Raw genomic sequence first — 15,894 nt, forward strand, 5'->3', positions numbered from 1 at the left:
TGTATTGGATGTATTTGAAGCCAACTTGCAGAAGTGGGATAACTTTTCATTCAGCACTGCCTGCACTTCATGTGCATGCCCAGACTGTATATACTGCATGACAGAAAAGGATGATGCAAGCAGATCAAGGGGCTTACAGACATCCTTTCCAGTAGCTATGACTAGTGGTGGCTGGCACTAAATGTGTAAGAGTAAGAAACACTCAGGAGGCGGTTTGAAGACAGCGTGCCTTCTCTACTCATCTCATGTCATCTCATTTGTGAACCAGTGGTTGTAAATTTTTGGACTAATGGTGCAATACTTTTGGGTGAACCAACAGCACAGCCACATGGAACTGAGAAGTTCATACAACTTTTTGTTTAACAGCGGTGCTTAAACCAGCTGCAGAGCAGTTAGCATAGCTGCACTGGCCAAGAGGAGTCAACTGTCTTCAGTTTGGGAACTGTTGATTTAAAAAATTATTCAACCCATGAAACAGTGGGTTGCTATTTCCTAGAAGTTGGTTATCATTAAGAAGGGTATCAAGATACCAGCAGTTAAAGAAACATTTTCTTTGTAAGAAGCATCCTTCAGGATTGTCCCTTCTTGGCTTCAGTGGCTTCCTTCTGGCAGTGAGTTGCTGAATTACAGACTGATGTAAAAATGTTTCCTTTACGAAATTCTGATTGTCCGCATTTTTATTTTTGAATAACTAACTGCCTCTGTGGTCACAAGTCTGCTTCACCTCACAGCATTTTTTTTAAAAAAGCAACTCTTCCTATTGACTAAATTACATATTTTCTTTCATGTGTCTTTCTTCTATGCTCAGGAATGTAAAATTCAGTTAACACTAGTATGTATTTGTCTGAACATTACTCCTGCCAATACTTAATATATAAAGCAGATTAGTTCTAATTTGAGGAATAAAAATACTGAATGCAGACTGTAAATGTCGTTGGTAAAAGAAATGTTAACTGTTGTTAAAGTAAACTTATATTACCATGTGCTGAAGGAATTCTGTTGAGTAGTTACTGTATTTGATCAAGTGCCACGCTGATGCTTTGCATTTAGAGAGGTGATTTGCCACATTCAGGGAACACTAAAGGCAATTAAAGTGTATTTTTCAAACAGTAGACTAAGGACAGAAGCTTGTGATGCGTCATCCTACCTTTTGCAGAGTAGCCGAGCATAGTATTTAAAACATCTTTTTCTTCTGGGGACCATGCAATCACTACATTAGTTACTACATGAGTAAGATTAAGCAGCGTTTTTCAAGATTAGCTAAAGAGCTAAATAAAACTGTCAGTGAATTTAAAGTAAATGCAAGGTGAGCCAACAAAAATGGAGACTGAGCAAAGACCTAAATATTCCATCTGGACACTCACAATCCAGAAGGGATTGCAGCTCCGTCAGAAGAGGGTTAGTGTAAAACAGCTTGACTCTTAGAAATCAAATCAAGTTCAGCACAGTGCAATTGTTGTTGATCAAATACACATTTTCCAGTGAAACCATCTGCAATGTGATTTGCGTCTTGCCTGACCAGAATATAATGAGAATGCACTAGTGTGTTGCAGTAAATGAGTTGCTGTGCTATTGTTGACAACTTAAGTGATTCTTTTCATAAAATCAGAAAATAATCATAGCGCTGCCCACGTGGAAAGTTGGAATATTCAGAGAAAGTTGAACTGTCTTTGAGATCCCTATTTAAAAGGGATGGAGGCAATGTGACACTTTGGATTACCAAAGTATTGCTAGCCATGGAATGGCAGTTGTCCAGGTCATCGGAGGAAAGAAAGGCACAGCACTCATGGCCACCACCTGGTTGGCCTTTTTAGATAATATCTTGAAAACCTGTAAAACGTGGCCATTCCAGTTCTGCCTTCGACATTTGCAGATTCAAGTAAACGTCTGAGGACATCTTTGCAGTTCTGAATTGAACAGCTGCACTGTTATTAGAAGATTCATAAAACCTACAAAAGACCTCATGAATTTCTAAAGACGCTGAAATGAAGAGTGTGCAGAATAACATCTGCTCATGTTTCCTAAGGTCTATTGTTGCATCTGCCCTGACAAAGAATCCCAAAGAATGCACATTGTTTATATGTTTTCTAAACACTTCATGAGACATCATTTCTAACAGCTCATTTGAATATCCAGGAATATCCTTTCACACGAATTCCCTCTGCAATCAAACAGGAATTAAGAGGAAAATCTGTTCTTGTTTTAATATTTGAAAAAGAAATCTGCTGAAAATCAAACAATTACAGTTGCCGGAGGCATTGATGAAAATGGTTGGGAACCAAACGGTTAGTCCTTTTCTGTGATTTTCCTTTGCTGTTACATGAAGCTTTTCTAAGTTGCTTCTACTAGTGATTGGGGGGAGGGGGCATACATTGAATTTTGCATGCCTGTAAAATCTTACAGGGCTTCAACAGTAGTAAAATATTTGAATTATGTTAACGGAAGTGTTAGTGAAGAGGTTACAGGGCAACGCATCACCTCTTTTTTTTCTTCTTCAGAATACTCCAAACAGTAGCAGAGACAATAATGGTAATACTGACAGTAAAATTAACTCCCTGCTATTGATTTAGCTTCTGAACAAGCTTTAGTTCTTCATCCTTCTGCAAGTGTTATCAAGGTCAGAGGGTTATTTTGTAAGATGGAAGATTTTCTCTGGAGAAGCTTGAAAAAGGCAGTGCTCTAAGATAAGCTTTATAAAATCACTGAGCTGTATGGGGATTGCGTAGTTAAAATAAAAGTACCACCACTGCTAGAAAAAAAAACCCATGCTGCAGCACATCTGTTTAAATAGAGTGCTAAAGAAAAACTTCCCTCTTGAACAGCTTCGCAGTCGGAAGGACGTTCTTGGTTATCGGCAGTTCATTCTGTAGGTGAGTGCTCCCACAGCAACTCCACTCTCCTCTTCTGTCCAAACCCAGATTTTATTTTCCTGCCGGGCATTGCTGTATTTTACTCTGTCTAGTCCGGTTTCCACCTTACTCCCACTGCCATGGAATCGGCGCAGTGCAGCAGTAGCAGCCAGTGCAGTTAATATTCAGGCCCTGTGGATGCTTTTGCATTTTCTTTCTCCATTCCATCACCAAGGTTAATGAGTATACAGAGGCTTCGCTTAATATTATACCAACATGATCATGAGATTTAAAATGTTCAAAAGAGACAATGTTAAGAAAACTTAGAACATTTTTATTTTTCTAACTAGGTAATTCCAGCTTCCTTCACTATTACCTTGTGAGTATATTGGGTATGCTGGCTGAGGTATAGGGAGTTCCCTCTTGATTGATATTTTCTAATTGGTTTGTGATCTTTTCTCCTCTGTCTCTCTCTCTTCTTCATACTCAAGCCAGTGATTTTAAAAATATATTAAAACTTCTTGGATGTAATTCATATTGGTAACTGTAGGCAATGGTACTGAAAATGAATGTATTTATTGGCTGTGCTGCTTCACAGACCCTTCTGCAAGAACCTGGCTTTGTAGATCAGAATGGTGGGTGCTCCCCGTGGGGTCTGCACCTCAAATCTACTCCAGATAGGTTCAGATGACACATACAGTATGCTGCCTGCTCGTTTACATTGTTTGCCATAAAAGGAAGAGAGCAATGTATTGTCTTCATGGTAAGTCAGGGTTTTGTTCTCCTTGGACCCGCTAGTGTTGGATATTGGGATGTAAGAAATTCAACTCATACTTAGGAGTTGCAATTTTAGTCCATACATACTGTCCTGGTGTTTAGCAATGCTGCTTCTAAACTGAAGCTCTCTGACTTCCTAGTGCTGCCAGGAGTTTGTGAAAGAGCCAAGAGTAATTTCCATTCCCAGCTGACGCTGGAGTGGAGCAGACCAAGGACCCCACCGCGCTGTGGAACTGTAGTGCTGCCACGGGGAGTGTCATCGTTCCTCACAGTACTCCACTTGGATTAGACTGGAATAGGATTCAGTTTCAAATATGATAAATAGAGTGGTAAATTTAATATAATCCAGATTAATAATATTATTTTAATGTTCTTTTTTTGAATGTGCATAAATATTTCAATATTGTCTCTAAGTTACGCAACAGGCCTTTTTGTCACTTTGAATAATTGGTAATTGAAAAATCTTTCCCATCTGTTTATAATAAAAAGCATCTGTTCAACATCTGCCAGAAAAAAAAAGTCTTTGGTGGGAGAGAATCTGTGGATTAGGGAGAACAGTCTCTGTTCAGAGGCCAGAAATCATTTTGTGAACCTGCATAATCTGCATTTTCAGATATTAAAAGAATGCACTTCCAGACAGAGATAGTTACCTGGGGGACGCACTGCTGAGCTCCACCTCAGCCTTGACACACAGAATCCTCCTTTCCAGCCATTGTCTAACTCTGCCTGAATTTAATTTATTATTATAGCAACATTAATGAGAACCACACATTCATCATAGAATCACACCACTTAAGATATTGACCTATATTTTCTAAAACAGTTATTTGCTATTATATGCTAAGTCAAGTCTGCTGACATCTTTGCTTTGGGTCTTAACTGAAGCCTTTAAAATCACTGATCTGTTTGCAACGTGGGCATCTACATCCATAATCATTCTTGTTCTCTGTCCACTAAGAGAAGAGGTTAGTTCCTATTCCTCCAAATTTTTTATGGTATTGTAAATACCACACCATTATAATCTAACATCCACTCCGTTCTTCTTGACTTTTTTACCCCTTGTGAAGCAATAAGAGAATTGCAGAATATGTTTCCTGATTTGAGATGAAAGCTTTTTACTATTGATATAATCCCAGTCTGTAACAGAGAATCAGAGATAGCATATCTCTCTTAAAATATCAGTGCTTTTACCATGAGCCATATATGTGAAACACTTTTTCTGAGAAAGCCAAGAGATCTGGGTTGAATTGCAGATTGTAGTGTTTTTAAATGAAGCAATAAGTGGAATAAAAAAAAAGCACATTACTATTTTTGTTGTTTCCAGAGTCTTTTAATGTAAAAGCAATATAAATCAAAATTTGGAGTATTCTTTGCTAGTCACCTGTACATGCCTTTCAAAGCACCTGCACATACTGTCTGCCAAAGAAGCAATGGAAAGCAGCAAAGCTAAACTCTCCTCAGCGCTTGTGTTCCCTTCGATGAAACCCAAACCAAAGTGGGAATCACCCCTTTATTTCCTGATGTCATTGCATGCACGTTACCATATGAAGCTTTTCTAAGCAAATTTGGCTTTCTTAACAGGTAGCAGGAACACATTGGTAAGCAGCCTGGAGTAAGTAACTACAAAACCATAGTCCTTTATTTTGCTTTCAGAGCAGTCATTCTCTGAAATGTTTCACTGACATGAAAGAATGAAAATTCAAATTCTGTTGATTACAAAACTAAGTTAATGCTATTCTTGAGCAGATACTCTATAAGGCAGTGGAAGTGCTTACAAGACAGCAGAGCTAGGCAGTATTTAAACACAGGCTTCCAAACATTGAATTTAGGAAATGGTAAGGATTTTGAATAAAGTTAAATTCTTGCTTTTTTGGTTTTTTAAATCTAGTAAAGTCAATTTACATTTGATTTTGTAGATTCATAATGTGGAATCTTCTATTCCATTTTCCATTGGCTTACTTATGTGAAGGACTTGAGGGACTAAATAAATCATTATATATTCTACAACACACTATTCTTCTGATAGCTTTTCAAAGAAGAATTAGGAAGCTTGCATATTAAACACCTGCAGTCCATGATAATGATAAGGTCAGCTTCAAGGGTAAAGAAAGATTTGTACTTGGAAGTTTGTAATTCATTATGTTCATATGAAATTTCAGTTTGATTTAGAAAGATCTGTTAAAAATTAATTCAACTGAAAAATTCATTTTTCCAGGTCAAAAATACCCAAAAAAGAAAACTTAAACATTGCTAATATTCTTGAGCAATGTCATGGTAGTACAAGACATAATGAGATTCAAAGAGGAGTCTGGATCACATTCCATATGAAAAAGGGTTTTCCTTTTGCAAAGCAAATTAAATGGATGCTGCAGGATTATCATATTCTATATTTCTCTTTTTACTAGACTCTCTGTGAATTTGATGCTGTGTTTTCACCCAAAGAACAGTCTATTGCATATTAAATATGTATCTTTAAAATGCATTATTATATGTTATTATTATGGTATATAACTGCTGTTACAGTATTGTTTAATTTTTATAGTAAATATACTATATTAGGTTAAATTAGTATCACATTACATATATTTATATATGTGTATTTATGTATGTTAAGCTATATCAGTGTTGTTGCATGGCTTTGCACTGCTGCAGAGGCAAACAGCTGAAGTTTCTGCCACATGTTCTTTAATGCTGCTGGAAAACTGCATTCAAATAATAGCAAATAGACATGGGCAGCCTGTCCCGAAAGAACTTTCCTTTCTGTCGTTATTGCTAATTGTACAAGTTTTAGTCAAGAAAGAGTGGTATTCAGCCCTAGGAAGCAGTTCCCAGTAATTTCTCAGAAAGCTTAGTTATGGGAACTAGCTGGCTGGAGTTTTAAAGACAACTCGGACACTAAGCAGGCTGAGGTAGAGGAGCGAGTGGGATGCATAGCAAGAATGTACCATAAAATGGGAGGGATTTTTTTGATTACTGCTTTATTTGAAATGCACGTTAACTCCATTGGTTCCAAGATATCTTGCAAATAGCTGGGTACTGCTATCGTTATTTGATGGTCCCTGAATATTAATTTTCTTTGCATAAATGCAAAAAGACTGAGGGGTCATGATAAGAAGAATGGGAAGACAACGCATAAATACCTAGAATGAAACGTGTTCAGAACAGTGCAGTATTTCCTATTGCTGTTAACAGCAGCCAGTCCCTGGCGCAGCCTCACACACACATGGTACAGGCAGAGGCAGGTAAAACACGTGTGGCTTGCTCTGCTTGAAGCAAGGGGGAAGTGCATTGAATACAGGTCACTTCTTGTAGGAGTGTTGCCTGGTGCTACAGTAGTGCTACCAGTTAACTCAGACAAGCTCGAAATGCAGACACACTGCAGGAATTCCTTTTAAGCTAAGACAGTTTTCATTCTTTGAACCGAGAGTAACTTGGGACTGATATATTCCAAGAGAAGAGTTTTGCAAAAGGTATCCACGTACTTCGATATTTATTAATACATCATGTAACAGAAAATATTTGCAAGCATGTTCTGCTGCTAGTGAAGAGTGCTTTGAGATGGCATGAGTGCCTCGAGGTGGCATGCAGTAGCTTCACTGCCCTTATTGCTACGGAGAGGCAGGGACCCTGAAAAGAGACAAGTCAGCTTAAGGCACAAACTGCAAGATTTCCTGGTTGTTTCCCTCATGGTTTTGAGTCGGTATCCAAGGGTTTCCCAAACCCGCAGTTGAGAGCTCAGATGCTTCCAGAGTCAAGGGGACAGCTGGCATCCTGGCTGCTAGGACTGCTTGTCAAGGAGCCAAGAGTGTGAGCTTACCTGGCAGTCTGGGGGCTGTGGCCTTGCTTCAGTCCACATAGCTGTCAGCACTGGAAACGCCAGGGTTCTGACAGAGGAGCAAGCCTTTCAGAAGGCAGAAGTTTTGTAAGAAACAAAAAAAATGCTTGCCCAAAATGCAACGTTGAAATATTTATTAGGAATTCAGCTCGTGGTGCATAGGGATTTGACAGGATGTGCATGACTTCAACTTGAAATGAATCAGTACTTGATGTGGTACTTAAAGAAGTGCTAAGGTATATCTTCTAACATAAGTGGATTCACAGGGTGAGGTTTGTCAGAGTTGTTTTGACAAAAGCCAGCTACTCCTGGCCAGTGCTCTTGCAGATTACCTGCACAAAACCCCCTTGGATTCAGATTTTGTTCTGAACTTGACACCATCAGATACATCTAATACTGGATGCTAAATTCACATGCATTTTATAATGTTTTACTTTTTAAAGTAAAAGTAAATAAGACAATATTGACCCTTTTTAGCAGCAGCACTTAAATACTCATCCAAACATGAAGTTTAGCAGAACTTCTTGCAGGTGGGTGCAGAACTATAAAGATCCTGGGATATGTTGGCACTGAGGCTATAACGCCGGAGCTGAAGAGAGCAGCCAGAAAACAATATTGCTGAGCCCCGGGGACTTGCCCCAGCTGGGAGGCGGGTGGAGGCTGCCTGCCGCCTGCCTCTGCCCAGCTCTCCTGGCTCCACCAGGCCCCCGGCATGTGCCCCACATGGAGAGGGGAGCAGGTGGGGAGTGTCAGCACAAGGGGAATCCTCAGCCACTGCTGCCTCCTTAAGGCATCTTTCTACTTGCTTTTGTTCTGCCTCAGCGGGGGCCAAGAGTCTGACCGTGACATCTGAGATCTGGCGTAAATTGCCCTTGTAGACACTAACCGCATCAACGATTCTGTAGTTCTCTTTAATAAATCCTCATTTTGCATTAAAATTGGCTGTTCTCTTATAATCCTGTATGTTGTTTCCATGAAAACAGAAGTTCATCTATAAAAGAATACTTTCTTATCAGCTAATGTAAAGGATAACTGCTGTGTTCTGTATAGCTCAGTCCGTAATGAAAAGTTCATATAGTTTTGCATCGTTGTTATCTCTCATCTTCTCTTTGGTGATAATACTGACTGAGTTTAATGTGTGTAGTCCAAGAGTTGTAGTAAAGAGCTGTTTTCCGCAGCCATGTTTTCCTCTTGTGTAATGTGGTAACTCTGTGCTATTTTGTGTCCTCAAACATTATTAAATCCTGCCTACATTTATGCTTCTCTTCATCCCTCTGCTATATTTGCAAATGCTTTTGTTAAAACTGATATCAAAACAATAAGATGACACATATGTCTGAACCTCTTCCACTCATTCACATTCTCCTTTGAGCCACTCTAGTAGAAAATATCTTCAGCTCTAAGAAGCAGGAGTCTCTTCTGCTAGCCTAACTGATTGACAAAGTTGTGCCTTTAATCCCTTAATCAATGTCAAAGCCAAATACACAGAAGCATTAGTGGAGTAAGAGCTTTGGTGGTGTGAAATACATTAGAACGCTGCCCTGGGGCATCAAAGGCAATGTCTAGCAGTTGACTATTACACGGCAGGCAGACACAGGCCAAGTTCATGTGGGGGACAATCAGAACAAGCCGTCTACAGCTCCAGGTTGTTATCATTTGCAAGCAGTGGAAACAGTGACACGAGGTGCAAGAATGTCCTTTGAATGGTGTTTATTGACGCAATTTCAGATCTTCATTTGATTGTATATATATTGAACTGCTCAAGTAACACTGAAAAGTAATTATCAAGCAATTACAGCAACCTAATCTGCCCTTTCAAAATTTGGTTGTATGTTTTGTGTCATCTTGTCCTGTCACTCAGTGAAATTGTAATTAGGTTTCACTGCAGCATAAATGTTAGTGAAGTGTGCTGTCCAAGTCAATCAGTGTTACGAAGAAATTAATCAAATCCAGTTTCTCCTCCTAATGAACTTCTTCATTAGCTGCTAGGTCTTCTCTCTAGTCTGTATGGGTCAGAGTAGCTTCAGCAACCATTTTGTTACCTCTTTCTCTGGTGGCTTTGTCAATACATCCCCATGTAAAGAAGGCAAGAAGCGTACCTTTTTATGGAGAGCTGTGTCCTGTGGCCATAGATCAGAACGTGGTCTTTTAAATGTGGGAGATGCTTGTGCATTTTGACACAGTTTGAATACAAATACCACAAAGTGAGATAGGGCCTGGAGCCTCGCACCATCACTGACAGTAGTGCAGGATTTACCTCTCACAGTCCTATCCCATATTTGAAAATACATTGACAAAATGTTTAACTGCATAGCAATTAAAGAGCAGCAAAGAGTTTACAGTATAATCTTTTGTATGTAAGTATCACCAAATAATTTGGTGACAAATCTGTTTTCTGTACTGGTTCCTTTTGAGATTGCCATGATTTGCTGTCCCAGTCAAGTATCAGTGACTTGGGAATGTTGGAGATGCAAACACAACGGTATTGTCAGGATGCAAATGCAAATGATTTGTGAATCTCTACCCTTTGTGATTAAGTTAGACAGAGTCCATATTACTGTATATTGGTCTTTTATGTAAAGCTGTAGGATAAATTATGATTTGTTATATTTGTTGATCAAATTATTATTTGATAAAATACAATTTCAGATATAAGAAAAAGTGTTCAGCTGTAGTTCCATTTTGCTAATATTCCCTACCTTTTTTTTCTTCCTACTGTAGTTCTTTTAACACTATAGTACCTCTGGTTCTGGTATTAATTATTCAGCTGTTCCTCCAACAAACCAGGCGAGTGCAAAAACAGTCCTTTGCTTAGAATATGCTTATTTAGATGATGACTCTACTTTGCAGTTACACATGCAGTAAATAATACAGTAGCGTCCTTACCACAGCTTCCTATATGAAATGGTCAAGCACACAGACAAGAGGGTTATAGTCTTTATTGCTTTTTTTCTTTAGCATATGATTAGCATCATTTTTTTTCAAGTGCTTTGTTTATGGATGTTTCTTGTTAGAGCTTTTGCTTCCAAGATACCTTTCTTACTCACTGAAAGACAACGTAATTTTTCTGACTGAATCTTGCCTTTTCATCAATTATGCTGTGAATTTCCCCTGATGATACAGGGGGAAAGATATTTCATTTCCATTTTGATGACAAAATTCCCTTATATGAGATGGTGAATGGTTGAAATCCTGACCTGATCTAAAGTCTGCTGAAATCAATGAGCATCTTGCGTTGGCTTTTGTTGCCTTTGGATCAGGCTGTGAGATCATCATCCTGTGCACTAAAGTCTGTGGGAATTGTGTCTTTGATTTCACTGAACACTGATGAAGACATTTAATAAACAGTGCATTTATGTAGTATTTGGCTGTTTCTCTGCTAAGATTAGCTACTTACAGAATCTTTGTTTCCTAGGTACATAATGTTATAGGTGGAGAAATGAAAAGTCAGTTTTCTGGAAATTCAGTGGGCTTCTCTTTCTACTCTGTTTAGCTTTTCTTTATGACCAACATGACATGTATCATTGAGCAAACTGAAAACAAAGTTCTGTCCAAATGAAACGTAATAAAAAATCAAGAATAGAGCTGTTGGTGGTGTGTTTTATCATGATCATAGAATCATAGAGTCATAGAATCGTTTAGGTTGGAAAAGACCCTTAAGGTCATCAAGTCCAACCATTACCCACTGCCAAGTCCACCGCTAAACCATGTCCCTAAGCACCACATCTACACATCTTTTAAATACCTCCAGGGATGGAGACTCAACCGTTTCCCATGGGAGCCTGTTCCATTGCTTGACAGCCTTTTCGATGAAGAATTTTTTTCTCAGTATCCAATCTAAATTATGTTTAGTTTAAACATCCTCCCAGCATCCCTAGCATCTTAAGAGATGCATCACACCCCTGTATGCAGCGGTTTGTTTGTTCATTTAAAACCAGTTCCATCATCTGCAATCACTAATATTTCAAACAGATTGCTGCATGGCTGTGAAATGACTTTCTATTGCTACCCCCTAGGCTGTTGTCTGACCATGTTACTCTGCAATCTACAAAACCCATTGCATATTCCCGTAGGACATTGAATCCCCACTGAAGAGTAATTTCAAACTATTTTGTTGGTAATTTGGGTCTAGGGATTAATGTTAATTTGGTGACAAATACAGTTTTTTCCTTTCCAATTCTGAAAGAACCATCTCCTTGCCTTTTTAATGTGTTTATAGCCATACAGCTATGGCACCTTTTCTGCCACAGGGTCACATTCTAACACCATGTTATCACTCCTCTTGCTCTTGTCAGGTCTCCACAGACAGCATAACTGAAACAAAGAGATGTCTGTGATTGATTTATTGCCCTTCTGTAAATTGCAGTACAATGCCCCATGAAGTTCCAAATATCCAAAGTGCAGCCTGTGTGTCTCTTACCCACTTGCTCATTGCTTTGCATTTCTAAAAGAAACAAAGTGCTACATCTGCTTTTCAGCTTTCTTTGTGTCATCTCGTGATCATTAGTCCCCTGGGAGAGAGCACAGACCAAGAACTCACGTGGTCTTTACTAGCAGAGACAGTACACGACAAACACTCCTGCGTATCTCATATTTTCTGGGCTTCTCTGAGAAAAACAGAGCCACACAATCCGAATTTTTATTGCTTGGTCCATATTCAGTATGATGAAGACAGACTACATGTTTTCATACAGAGTGCAGCACATATGCTTCACTGTAGTTAGTCACATATTGTAAAGCTATTTTTTTACATCATTTTTTACTGTTCCCATTTAATTTTAGGTTGTCAGAGAAATAGTACTAGACACTGTGTGCAGATTGATGTCATGAGCCATTCTGTTATTACGAGCATTTTATGGGAAATTACTTCAGGGTATGTAGTTCTGTTCTACCCCTTTCTATAAGGACGAATGACCATTTTCATATTGGCATGCTTGCCTGTAGCCTCCTGATGGAGGATTCAAAAGTTTTGGAGCTCAAACAGTGGGCTGGACAAGGAAGCAAAAGAGCATTGTACAAGTGAGAGTGTCGAGGTTGCTTTACAAGCAGTGTGTGATAGCTGTCCATCCTTTCAGAGGCAGAGCGGTGCAGAAAGCCTTGTGGGATTCAGTCCTGATGGGCTGGATCTGCACAGCCCCAGTCATCAGGGAAAATCTTTGGACTTCAAAAGTCTCCTCCATCAGGCTCCGGTAACAGCCTTGTTCAATTCGTAATTCTATGATGCCCCTGTAAACTAAGATGTACTTAAACTTACAAAGCAAAGTTTTAACCTGTATAGAACAAAATCTCAATCTTTGCCAAGTATCCATCCCTCTCAAAGTAACGTTGTCAAAGCTGATGGACCTAATCATGGTGGCAGTGTCCAGTGTGTCCTCCACAAGGGCCAAATGTTGTGGAAACATGGCAGAGTCTTCCTGGGCACAGCCTGTGTGCCGGGCCAGTGTCTCTTGGCCTGTGCGGCAGTGCTTTTGCCTGGAGGCCTTCCGGGAAGCAGAGAGGCTGAGATTTGTGTTTCATACAAATGTGAGGCAGTGGGAAATGAGGAGCAGTCAAGGGAGCAGAGGCAGCAAGGCCATCCTGGTTAGTGCTCTTCTCTGGGAGGTGGAAAGAGAGACATACATCACTGCAGCGATTGATGTGGAGGCTGGGGGGTGGCACCATAAAAGGCAGGAGTGTCCTGTTGACTGTGTCCTGGAGCACCCAGCACAGGCGATGGGCAAGCGCTTGGGCAAAGCGAACAGGCTGCCATCAGAAGGGGGCTGTACTCATGTGCTGAACTGCTCCCCATGCACGGTAGCAACAGGGTGGCTCTTGGACACCTCCCCTTGTCAGCTGTGCCTTTGCCATATTTTTCATGTCGAATCTTGCAGTGTCATGGGATGCTGGCTCTTGCGTTACCACCAGCGATACCAACATCAGCTGTTTGTCCGCTGATCTCTCAGGAACTTAGTTTACCCCTCTCTTTTCACCTCTCTCTCTAGCTGGAATATAGCCCCTCTCATTAGTGCTTGGCAGTTGATGAGGCACTGGGAATATGACCCTAGTCACTCTCCTCACTTCTCAAGGCCCTGAGCCATTCAGGGATACATCTGCATTTCTCTTAATGATGTCATTTGTTCTACTGTGTGACTACAAGGAGGGGAATTCCCCAGTGTTCCTCAGGATGTCCGGTGCTGTCTTCACCCAGACAGCCAGGAAGATGTCTCATCCTGCTTCCTTTATGCAGACACCAGAGTCTTTGAAGCACATCACTTATTACTGTGGAGTCATCAGTCAGGCTTAATAAAACAATAGCTTTGATGGGGCATTTAAAAGTACGTGGCTGTTTGTAATGAGCTCTGATGCCCTGGAGTTGTAAAAGGAGCTATAGGGGTACATGGGTGATACTGCAATATTGCTTTGGCCTTGGGGTTTTATTTCACAATTTCATCTTAAATTAAGCAAATGGTGTTATAAATTCCTGAATTATTTAATGAAGAGCATAACGAAGTGGTAATTGTAAAAGCTGCTTCTTCCCCAGGAGTACATTATTTTTCAGCTAGCTGTTTGTTACAATCCACTTGGACTTTGTTTCTGAATTGTATGTGAGCAGGTTCAGGTTGGAAGTAATAACATTTTTCAGGTTTCCTATTTTTAGTTCTTTTCCATAGTTTCCTGTTGGGGTGCGTCACCTTAATTGATTACAGTAGCTCTTTGGTTCGGCACGTTGTCATTGTTTACTGCATTACTGAAAAGTCTAGCACTGATTGATAAAAAGGGGTTTGCATTTTATTGTGTGTTAGTTATAGTTCTAGTAATTATTTGGGCTAATTGCATCCTAGAGGTTTTATCTTTGCAGGCCAAGATTAATTTATTTGTATTTATTATTTAGACAAACTATGCAGAAGAACACTGACCTTTCACTTTTATCTAAGGAATAAATCTTGATTCTGCCTGTTAGTAGCTGGAAAGGTTAATATCATACCTAGAAAAACTTCCATTAGGAAAACGCTGAAAGAGGAGATAATGTACCAGCAGTTGCACAATCAGTATATGTAACGTGGTGCAGCAGTCTTTTTATAGCTGGAAACAAACAGGTATTAGTTTGTCCTGGGAAGAATTATTTTCACTGATCTGTGTTATGCAAACACCCATAGGTCCGAAATGTTACTATGTCCCAGCAATTGAGATGCTGCATTGATGGATACTGCACGTTTCTGTGTTGAAGAGCTTCTTGTCTAAACTGGCTCATAGAAGAGAGGATGACAGTGAAACAGAAGCAGAGGTTTCCTAAAAATTGTGCCTACACAAGACTCCCATGCTGCTGCTGTGGTGCCCTGTGTCTTGACTGTGCCACCTCTTCTGATTTGCCTGGACCACCATGAATGCTACTAGCAAGTGCAAGTACATACGTAACAACACAGAGTCTTCTCTGTTTCCCCAAGGCAATTACAGAGCTTAGGACAAAATATTTTAGGAAGGGTTCCTTGATTAATACTTCAACTGTGTTAGATGAAGGCTATAGGAAACACACCTTTCTATTAGTCAAAGACATTCATCTGCACTAGTTTGTGTTTGGTTTAATGAATTATATGCAATAAAGCTGTTTTGGGGTTGATCATGGGCATCTGCTTCACAGTTTGGATCATACCCAGTCATACTGCTGAAAAAACCTGTATTTGTCTACCTCTCATGTTGTAATGTGTTTATGAAAAAAATGCAACCGATTGTTTATAATGCGGTTTGTAGATTCTGACTTCTGACTGAAGTGTAAATCTAAGTCAGACCCTTTAGCTGATAATCATGGGTTGGTCTTCCATCTTCTGGGATTATCATTAACTACTGGATTCTCTTTTCAACTGATTAAGTATAGTCTCCCACTAGCCTGGTTTTATATCTGCAGTATCCCTTGTTGATTTTGCCGTGCAACGTAGTTTTGTGTTCACTCTCCCTCCTGGATGACATGGCAGGTTCACTTCTTGCATCCATTTCAAACTTGGAAAAATTCTGCTGACACACCTGACGCTGTATGTCAGACTAGTGCAGAAGAAAGGAAAACCACATGGACCAACTCTCATCAGTGCTGCCAGCACAGAAAGCCTCTAGTGATACTAAAAAAGTCCTTTCGATGCAAACAGATCGAGGCAGCCTCAGCCCAGGCCTGGCTGTGCCCCAAGTCAGAGGCGCAGAGGCCCTGGTCCCACGGCCAGCCGTGCGGACAAGCCTCGCCTGCGCGGCTCTGAGGCCAGAGCTGGCCTGCACAGCACGTGCAGTGATCCACAACCATCCTGTAGCTCATGGTACAGATGTGTCCCAGCATAGACCACACGTAAAATAATGCCTAGCTACATTTGGTCATGTAGCATTAGTTTTCAAGGCACTTCTCATTTTCTTGTAGGAACATATTCATCTAACCCCATTTTTAATAAACTGTAACTTTCTTTCCCCTTGACA

Source organism: Egretta garzetta, unplaced genomic scaffold (genome assembly GCF_000687185.1).
Source record: "Egretta garzetta isolate BGI_Z169 unplaced genomic scaffold, ASM68718v1 scaffold172, whole genome shotgun sequence".
NCBI classification, from domain to species: domain Eukaryota; kingdom Metazoa; phylum Chordata; class Aves; order Pelecaniformes; family Ardeidae; genus Egretta; species Egretta garzetta.